The sequence below is a fragment of the Nothoprocta perdicaria genome, unplaced genomic scaffold (genome assembly GCF_003342845.1).
Source record: "Nothoprocta perdicaria isolate Ctin4 unplaced genomic scaffold, notPer1 scaffold_13, whole genome shotgun sequence".
NCBI classification, from domain to species: Eukaryota; Metazoa; Chordata; class Aves; order Tinamiformes; family Tinamidae; genus Nothoprocta; species Nothoprocta perdicaria.
Genome location: NW_020454427.1, coordinates 2,850,130 through 2,860,839, shown reverse-complemented (window position 1 = coordinate 2,860,839; position 10,710 = coordinate 2,850,130).

Sequence of the window (10,710 nt, the reverse complement as noted above, 5' to 3'; positions counted from 1 at the left end):
AAGAGCAGATCTGCATATTTTAGACCAATTCCAATCCGGATTAGAGGAGAGATCCAGTACAATTTCTCAGAACAGTTAGATTTTATTAAAGTTCTTTCTTGCAATCTGGCCCAGCAGAGACACAGAGACATCTTTAATTTGAAAATCTTGATGCTCAATTTGGGTTCCTTTGGGGTTCAGTTGCTTTGTTTATAGAACTCAACTTATTCGTGTTCAGCCACAAATACCCAAAAGATCATCTCAGTGTTGAGAGAGATGCAGTCCGGGGCCTAATGCTTTGACTGTAGGGATGGAGAGGCTGCAATTCCCAGCTATTTCCAGGCAAAACAGCATTTTGCAGTGACACCCTCATCCACGTGCTCTGTGCTTCCTGGCTTTCCCAGCTCAGTGTGCAGTGAGAGCCGAGCGTTGTGCAACTGCCTCTGTGCTGCTGGGCWCAGCAGCAGCGGCAGCTCAGGTGGGACAGCCCCGGCTGTGCAGCTCAGTCACTGCTGGSTCAGGCTGAACGGCGGCAAGCAGGCAGCAGTTGTCTCTGTTGTAGCACCAGAATAGCAGCCGTCCAGTGAGTTTGATAAATAATGGCAAGAAAAAGATCATGTTGAATTCTGTGGAGACTTAGGAGTCATTATTTTCTTCACATCCTGAGTATTTGGGGACAGTTATATTCTTCCTCTTGGCTCTGCCTTTTTAGGTGGGTTTACTTCTCTATCAAACTACCAGTCTGGACACGGCTCCTACTAACCCTCCAGGTGCTGCTCTTCTGTTTTCTGAGCAAAAGCATCTCTCAAGGAGAGAAGTTTTGCCTGGAAACAGAAAAGTTACCCAGCAATTTGGATCGGGAATATAGGAGAAGGTGCAAATGATTTCTGTATACARTCCTATTGTATTCCCTTCTAACATTAAAGTAGATAATATTGATTTATCCGAAATAGATAGGACATACTAAGAGCCTTACAACAATAATAACATGTGAAGAGTTCCAGCTGAGACCAAAAGTGCCACACACAAATATAATGACTTTGAATCTGGGGTTAATATCTGCACACGGACAGTGTGAGTAACAGGACAGTGATAATCACATCAYAGAATCACAGAATGTTCTAGGTTGGAAGGGACCTCTAGAGATCATCTAGTCCAACCTCCCTGCTCAAGCAGGCACACCTAGAGCATGTGGCACAGGGTGGCATTCAGGYGGGTTTTGAAGACCTCCAGAGAAGGAGACTCCACAACCTCCCTGGGCAGCCTGTGCCAGGGCTCGGTCACCCTCACAGTGAAGAAGTTCCTCCTCACCTGGAGATGGAACTGCCTGTGTTTCAGCTTGCACCCATTACCCCTTGTCCTATCACTGGCCACCACTGAGAAAAGCAACACATATTTTTAAAGCACATATTTTTAAAAATCACACATTTCATCCTTCGGTGAGAGGCCAAATGGGTACACCATGAATCTGTCATCCTTTCTAGGGGTGGTGTAATTTGCACCACAACTAGGGAAAAAAAAACTGGATTCCCGTGGCACTCCCAACAGGATGTCCCTTTGCAGGGAGGACAGAGGCATTTGGAGGGATGRTTCCTTCCCCATGAGGCATTCATTAGCCCAACCAAAAATGCAGCATGTATGATGTAAAGTGATTTTTTAGATACCTTTTTTGCTGTTCAGTTATCACTGCTGCACTTCACAGGAACACTACTTGTTTTCCAGTCACAAAGATGGTTGGAAACCAAATACGCCCCCATCACATAGCTGTCGTAGAGGTTGATGAAAACACCGAATCCTGGCCCCATGGAAGGTACAGGATGTCACTGTGCTAACAGAGCCCGTGTGCAGGTGGTGAGTCCTCTCAGCCGGGGAGCCAGGGGTCAGGAAACATGTGGAACTGAAGGGGCGGAAGAGAAAGTAGTGAGCCCGGACTGGGTGTTCCTGGTGACAACGGATGGCCAAGAGGAAGGCTAGAGGCAGCACAAAGCGACTTTCGCTGCCCACGCGCCAGCACGGCAGACCTGCCCACTTATCTGCCTGTCCCACAGAGGCCTGCGCTGCTCTCCCTGCTGCCTGCTGCTTGGCTCGGGAGGTCAAGGGGATTAAGAAAAGGAAACTGAATACAAAATCTTTTACCAGCTTTTAATCGGGGCCTGTCACTTTTTTTCCTGCTAGTTAGAAACCATACACCTATATTTTCCCACATGCTTCCTTTAATAACTGGATAATATTATTACATGTCAGTAGGCATGTTGTTCTCCTAGCATATTCTGACATCCATACTTTGGGTCTGGCTGAAATATTTTTGCACGCGTTCAATCAAAATATTTTCACAGGTTTACCTGAAAAAAAAAAAAAAAAGAAATGACAAGAGGGTAGCAAATCCCCAGTTAAATTGTGTGGATAAAGTAAATGGCACTACGAAGTCAGGGAAAGGAAGGAAGAGATAGCATTAGCTATAGCTCASTGAATGTTGATACCTCTGCGAATGTTGGAGAGGTTCATTCATACTTCATTGTCCACAGTTGTTACATTGTCTGGAAAGAAGAAAGAGAAAAACAATTGGCTGTGATTTTTAATGCCAATTCTGCACTGAATTCCTTCCCTTTATAAAATAAGCCTTCCTGTACTTCTAAGTCATCTACAGTAGAGTAAGTCATTTTGGCGGATAGAAGTGACCCTGAGCTCAATGTCTTCCTTCCTTCAACTGCTCAGTTACCTTTTTCTTGGCACACAGCAGTCAGCAGATGTCAAAGAATAAGGAGGTGTGCGGTGCCAGGGATTCAGTGCTGGCACTGAGTTTCTGACAATAAAGAGTCTAATTTCAGGCTCAACAGACAATGACTGCCGGCTGATGTCCCATGGGGGAAAAGCAAACCTCAGATAATCTGAGGTCTGCAGAATTCCATAGGGTTTCCCYCATGCTCGTACCATTCCTTTCTGAGCGGCAAGTCCTTCCTACTAATTTAAGGTTTTAGATTTAGCATCCATGTCAATTTTCAAACCAGTGAAACACACCAGCTTGCACCTCTGTGTTTGCATATAATTCTTGGATTCGCCATTCCCTGTCTCACCTTYGCTGCATTCCCAGTGCTGCTCTGCCAGTGTCAGCTGGGCATGTTACTGTCAGCGAGTGTTTGGTCACTTCCTTTCCTGTTGATGCTTTCCTTCGGAGATCCTGCTAAATGTTCAGAGGATTCRTTTAGCTGCAGATACTGCAAACCGCAGTGAAATGGTGAAATGTTACTTGTTATGGTGTTTCTGCTTGGATGAGAGGTATGAGAGAGAAATCACATGTTAAAAATTGTAATCAATCTATCCACAAAAGCAAATCTGTTCACAAAGGCAAAATATGTAGAAAAAGAAGTTTGGAGGTTGGATTTTGGTTTGAGGCTGAAGACTGTGGCTACAAGAACTGAGTTTATCTGCTTTGTTGGATTGAAGAAAAGTGATTTGCACCTCTGTAAATCAAGGCTTATCATTTTGATCAGCAAATAAGCTGAGCTGTCCCTCCTGAAATTCAGCTCAGCTCCTTCTCCAACCCTGACTGAGAGCTGCCTTGAGTGCAAGTTTGAATAGAAGCAAGACATGTCACTAGTGGAACAGTTCCTTTCTTTAGGGGGATGATGGCCAGTACCAGATTAAAATGGGCATGAACTAAAGAAAGGAAAAAGATTAACAGGCAAATAACCAATTAGTTGAGATGAAATTTTGTATTTTCATAGGAAAAGGTTTCTAGAACAGGAGTGTTAAAGATCCATTTGTGCATTACAGATTTAAACTGATTCATTACACTTSAGGTATCAACTATGCAAATAAATTTTGTCTTGTACCATACTTAAACCAACTTCTCTTCAGCACGGGTATAGCAATGGGTGTCTGGAGGGCCTGCGAGAGGCGGATATTTTAGTGCACAGAAGTCTTCAAAAGAAAGAGTGCCTGAGATTCCTCCCGGGTCCATGGCAGCCTTTGTGGTGCCCTCTTCCTTATCTCAAGGCTCCTTATGTTACACTCTCAGCCCCTGCACTGTGGATCCCTTAATAGCCACAACACTTCCGTCTGGGAAAGGCCATGCAGTTGCCATCAAGTTCTGCTGCCTGTGAAAACATTTGCAAAGTGAATTAATTACCTGGAAGAAGCCAGTTTGGACATTTCCCCAGTGCTGCTTAAACAGACTGGCAAGCCCTAACTGAGAAAAAGCACGTGCTATTGACACATGTACTGTAAATTGCCATTTGTACTAATTTGGGAAACTCATTTTACTTTATCCAACCATCACTGTTTGGACTTTGTGCTGCTTGTACTTTGGCAACCGTTCACATGTTTCAGAAGTCTCCATCAAATTCTGCCCTGAGGAATTTATGCATTTTTACCATGCTAGGAGTTCCTAGCTGGAACTGAGGCTGTGGGTATGGATGTTTGGGTGAAAATCAGAAAAAAAATAACAACAGACCCTCACATGCACATACCTTCCACATCAAATACAATGTAAAAGAAATGTAAAAGAATAAATAGTTCAGAAAATGAAATTGTAGGCTGAATAAAATATACTTGACATAAAAAAGAAATGTTTCATGTTTGACCTGTTTTAATAAAAACAAGGAAACCATGAAATATGTTCCTATCAATCATGAATACATGCACAGGCATTAATCTCAGGAGAATATCTCRTCTCTACTTCTGTTGTAAACCCAAATTAAATTTTATCCCTGACAGAGATTTGTCTAGCCTGATCTTAAAAATCTCAATTGCTGTCAATCCCAAACTYTGTAGACCACCCTATCCGGTACTGAACAATCCTGAAAGTCTGAAAGTGTTCTGTAAAATCTGGTATAAATCTTCTGTCTATAATATTAGTCAGATTATTTCCTTTCTTTTCCCTTGGTGATCATGTGAACAATTGATCTAATAAATAGTCCGTACACACTGGAAGGTTGTCAACATCTGTCCCATCTGTCTGATCTCTTTTTACAGATAAAACAAGCTCCATTCTTTGAACTTTTCCTTATAGGTTGTTTCTTAATTCCTGACAATAAACTGCTCTCTTTTGGGTTGGTTCCCTTTTACCTAATTCTGTCTGAAACTGTGATGTCCACAGGTGTCAGAATGGAGAAATACCCACAGTTGAGGGCTCACCCATTTCGCGTAGTTATCTCCAGGCTTCACATGCACCATGAACAGCCTCACAGAGRGTCCCACCACAATGCAGGGACCCTTTCTGCAGAAGAGCTGCCTCCTTAATTCTTCCTCATTTTGYGTTAATGCACTTGAGGTTGCTTTCCAAATGTTTTTGAGAGAAGTATTCAAAAGCAGTCTAGTGTCTTTCAGTCRTCTCTATTAAGTTTCGTCTTAGTTGTTTTGGTCCATTTTTCATTGGTGTCAGAATGATTCTGTGTTCTAATTCTGTCCTACAAAGTGCTGGCAGCTCTTTCCTGTTGGTATCATCTGCAGTATTTAGTCTGATTTCCTAAGGAAATGGGACTTACATGTTTATTTTTTCTGTCTACCTGACTCACAAGTTTTTAATGCTTTGGCCAGCCTCAGGCAGATGTGACAGAAGTCAAATAGCCCTAAGATATACATTTCCATATATATTTCATTTAAGAAAATGTGTTAGGAGGGAGGAGAGACAGCTTATTAGTTTCCTCACCAGTGAAAGGCTGCGGTGCAATAAAATGCATACTAGACCCCCAAGGCATCCCCATGGCAGAGAGGCACTCTGAATGCCCAACCATAACAAATTCCTTCTGCAACTTGGAAGCACCTGGAGTGCTTTATTCCYGGTGGAATGATTTGTTGTCAGTGTATACCTGAATAGCCCAGCTCCCTGCAAGATATCTTCAGATATTCGTGACAGAGGTTTTCCAACCAGTTGGACTTTGATCGTGACCTCTTTATCTAGTTGGCTTAGGAAAGTGTCAGATCTTGTGCATATCAGTCTCAAGACTTCATACAATACAAATATATTTCTTTTATCCCACAACACTGCCTATCCACAGAGGAAATTATCTGCTTAAAAAAAAAAACAAAAGTAATTAAGTTTGACACAATTTCTTCAGAATTGTTCCATTTCATTGATTTAAAAAATCTTTCTATTATCCTTTATATTCTTACAAACTTGTTATAAATAAGCTAAATTTGTCTAGGCTTTGGGATTAGCCTGTGTGCTTGTATGCTCTAGAATTCCTTGGGTCATCCTGTTCCCCTTTCTAAAAATAAATAAATGGTACATTTACCTGTCACCTGTTATCTAGGACTCAGATGGGACTCCATGAGTTTTCAGAGATAACTTCTAGTGGTTTCCCATTTGATAAATACAGCAAAAATTGCCAGYTCCAAAGAACTTGCCTGTAAAGTGTTCTTTTGCTTTTCTTACTTATTATTCTGATCAGTTTTGCATAACTCACCTTAATTGGGATTAATCATCTGGACATTATTAACTTTTGAGAGGAAGAAAGGGATTTCTTTCATGCTTTATTCCACTCCTACTTTGGTATGATTTGAGAATGTGGAAGGCCTGGCTTCAGGCCTGTACTTAAATATTCACCGATATAGGGTCCAGAATCCTGCGGAACCCTATTTCTGAGCAGAGTCATGTTTGCTCCCTTGCACTCTTTGTCCCTCAGTGAATATTAAGGGAATCAGCATAAAAATGTAGCTATGCTGACAAAGCAACAGAGGATACTGCTTTCCATTCCTGCATCATGGAGGCGAGGATACTTTTGTGAGATGCAGATCTCTTCATAGGAGGGGAAGCAGTGAGAGTGTCCTGAACCTGTGAGCTACTGAAAACAAAACCAAACCAAACAAATCTTTTTCCTTCTCTAGCAGGTTTCAGACTTTTCTCCACATACCTATTGACTTTGGGGCTCCCTCTGCCAAGCAGAAAAAGGTGCAAAAAAGTGCAGGCCACTTACCTCAATATAAAAATCAGTAGCTTGCCCCTGTCTCCAGTTCCCCCATCCATTAACCTGACTGACCAACTTCCAGGGGCCCAGATGCTGAATTACCTAATTGCCTTCCTGTTGCTTCCTGCTCAGAGTTGTGCTTCGGAGCTGCTTCCTGCGCCAAGTGCAAGAGAAATTACCAGGGACCACAAAGCTACAAAAGTCATACAGAAGTAAAGACACTTGTCTCTTCTCCATAAAGTTATAGAGTTGTGTGCTTAGTGGGTAACCCAGCCTGGCAGGGAAAATAGACGCGTGGATGGTGTGTAGACCTGACGAAGGAAGGGCTCATGTCCTAGCATGAACAGTTATCACAGCTCAGAAAATTGAGGTGGAAGTTTAGGATGTGAAGGGAGCAAGCAAATAAACAGAGAAAGAAATAAATTTTTCAAAGGGGTGTTCCTAAAATTCCATGGGCCTCCAACTACAACTGGGCATGTAGGAGTGAAGCGACATATCCAAGGCAAGTTAGACTGATCCTGGCCTTGACAGCATGAAACTTGCTCTTCCAATTTTGTGACCATCGATATCCGAGCTAGCTAGAATACAGCTCTTCTGGGGATGTCCACACATGCAAGAACTCACACCCCTTCCCAGTGACATCTTCACGGGTTCCAGCAAAAGTGTTAACACTGCTGGCATACTCTGCCTTAGGCAACTCTATCTGTAAATAAGTRGGCTTATGCTTTCTCACGCCTCTTTCCAGGCCTGTTTTCATCTAGAACAGACATTTTAACTCTGTCTTGAGCTATAATTTTTGTCCACTGAATACAGTGTTTGCAATGCCACCTGCAAACCAGCAGACTTTCTGGATCCTGCAGACACGGTGAGATGCAGAGCGTGCTTCTGCATGCGATCTGTATGAAAAGCGATGGCACTTGGTATGCAATGACTGCCATCCTGTTTTCTTCCTGGTGCCGGATCTCAGGTGTACTTCTMTGTGTACCTTGGCAGTGTTTACCASCATAGGGGGACCAGTAAAACATATCTAAGGAGAACTAAAATAAAGCCAACCTGTGTGGCTCCGGGGGCCGTGGTGGTATCCACAGTGGGTGACTTCCACACTAGGTAGCTTGCAGAAAATTACAGTTGGGTACAAACTGTGTTAAACCACCCAAAATGCTCCTTGAAGAAGATAATCCTATTTTTTTAGCTTCCCCAAGAAGGCTCCCAGCTCCTAGCCACACGCACCACATGCTCAGGTGCCCRAGGCCCTTGCAGCGTGGACCGTGGCATGCGAGTGTGCCCGCCAACCAGCCAGCCCGCCGGCTGCTGCCTCCCAGATGTTCTGCCAGGCACTTTGCAGCCTACCCGCTTGGCTTTCACGGGGTTCGTCCAGCATTAATGCAGCAGCTGTATCTCAGTGATCCAGCAMGGCCTTTTTATCTTCGGTAAATATGGAGGTATTTTGCTCAGAGGGAARGCTGGGTTTCACGGCAGCTGTGTTTCCCCACAAGCAGCCCTCGCTCCTGCRGGGGAATCTGCTGCTTTCCTCCCCAGGCAGTGAACATGTGTGGGTGTTCATGCATGATGGGGGCAAGCCTGTTTCCTCTCTGCTGCTCTTGCAGGTACTAGCACAGGAGAAAATGGGAATAATATTAAAAGTAATGGTGCTAGCAGCGCTCTCTTCTAAATGAAGGAGTTTCACAGAGGAGTCACACACCTTTGACTGCCAGGGACCATTTACAAACCTGCCCAACTGCAGCAGCAAGGAGGAACATAATCAATGTTTCCAGTACAGCCCTTATCTCCTGCCAGGTTGTTATTTAAATAATTAAGCAAGCAAAGGGCTGCCTGTCTGCTCCCACTGCTGCAGTTGTCCTGGCTGGCCTTCCTGGGCAGCCGGGAGGCGCTGCTGGAGCGAGCGAGCGTGGGGGAGTCGTGACAAGCGGGACAGGGGAGGGAAGGAGGAGTGACGGGAGCTGCCAGCCTCTTGTCCGGTTTCTCTGCTGCCTCTTTGTGTCTTGTTTTTAATGAGCTTTTGGCGGCCAGAGGAGCAGATGCATAAACAAAAGTTTGCTGTCCCTGTTTGGCCAAGGCACGACTTCGTGCCCCCTCCTGCCGTACAGATCGTTCCCCATGATTGTGGCACGGAAAYGGCTGCTCTCCTTCGGAGGCTGAAGTAGGGAGGCTAACAAACAAGGCTGAAAACAAACTCCAAGGAGGTTTGTCGTGAGCCTTCAGCTGAAGGGTTAGGCGGGGGGGCTAGGCACTAAGCCTCTAAGGGGCTTTAGAAGATGCTGTATGAGCAGGGAATTGATCTACCTAAAGACTTGGGAATCGTGCAGGCTTATCGTGTCCCTCCTGTGAGATACTGGTTCCAGGTGCAGCGCCGAGCCGGACCAAGAGCCACGCAGTGCGGCAGGACGGCTGGTGCTGCCATGGTAGGGAGGTAGGTTCAGGGAGCTCCCGCCAGCCCCGCATTCATCACTGGTTTCATCTGGCCAAGCAGTGTCAGGCTTTTCTGAACTAAAACTGTCTTTAGAAGTCTGGATGGTGTTTTTGGTCATCTGAGGYTGAGCCTCAGGGTACGTGTAGCACTAGAAGCTGTTTCACATTGTCTAGGGAATCTCAGGAAGAAACAGATTCCCAAATTGACAGTCTCCATGCAGAGAGAAAATCTCACCCTTTTATTCACTCAGTTATCTGGATCATGATTCTCATACTTGAATTCCTTCACTAGCTCCGCACTAGCCTCAGCAAAGATCAGTTGTTCAATAGTCATAGCTGAGGTTTTCAAAATTACTGAGAAATCCCACTGACCCAAGCAAAAGTATGATGGAGGGAGGTGAGGGCTGACAATTTGCTGGTGTAAGAGTTTATCAGACTAGTAATAACACATTTCATCTGCATGCTGCCTGCTTGCCACTTCTTCAACCATATGATGTTTCTTTGACTTTTCGTGGATTTTATTGGATCTCTGGAAAAAAATAAGTATAGAAATCTGGCTTCTCCCAGTTCTTGTGTTTTTCTGGGAGGAACAGGGGTGTTTCAAAGAAAATTACAYCAATTTCCAAGTACAGTAAAACAGCTGGAATGGCACAGCATGCAAAATAAAATCACTGCTTCATTAACTTACTCATTTGTGGACTGGCTCACATGCAGTTTTACACAGGTAAAGAGAAAACTGTAGTATACATAAGTATGCATTTCTGTCCATTTGCCGACTTAGGTATCTACCTATCAGCCCACTGCTTTATCTATCTACCCACCCACGTTATCTGTCTACCTGCCTATTCCATCAATCTGTTATTGCAGATGTGTTTGTTTAGCCCCTGAAGCTGTATATTTGTGTGCATGGATGAGGTATTCATGCCCACAGATGTATTTTCCTCRAAGGGCTGCTTCATGAGCTTGTCTTTCAACTGGGACTTTGGCTTGAAGTCAGTTCTAGTTGGGTTAATTTGGGGTGGCAATCAAAGCTTTGGGGTGAAAGGACAGTCATTAGCTGGGTAAAGAGTGCTGGATTTGKCTGTTCAGAGCAATAGGGTGGGAAAGGGKAATCTTTGGGAAGCTGTGGGAATCRTTTAGGCCTGCTAGGTGAGGTAGCCTGARGAGGGCTGTACTGCATGTGCTGAGCGGTGCCCTGACAGGGGCTCGCAAGCGGCCACGCAAGGTGGGTATCTGTGTGCCAAGGTACCCGCGGCCAGGCAGCTGCCGGTGCCCCCTGCGCCGCGACGCAGCGAGTCCCCGCGGGACCCCATAACCTCCCCCGCCGGGCGCCCAACGGCCGCTCCGGCTAACGGCCCAACGGCCGCCGGCGGGGCGGGGCGGGGCGGGGCGG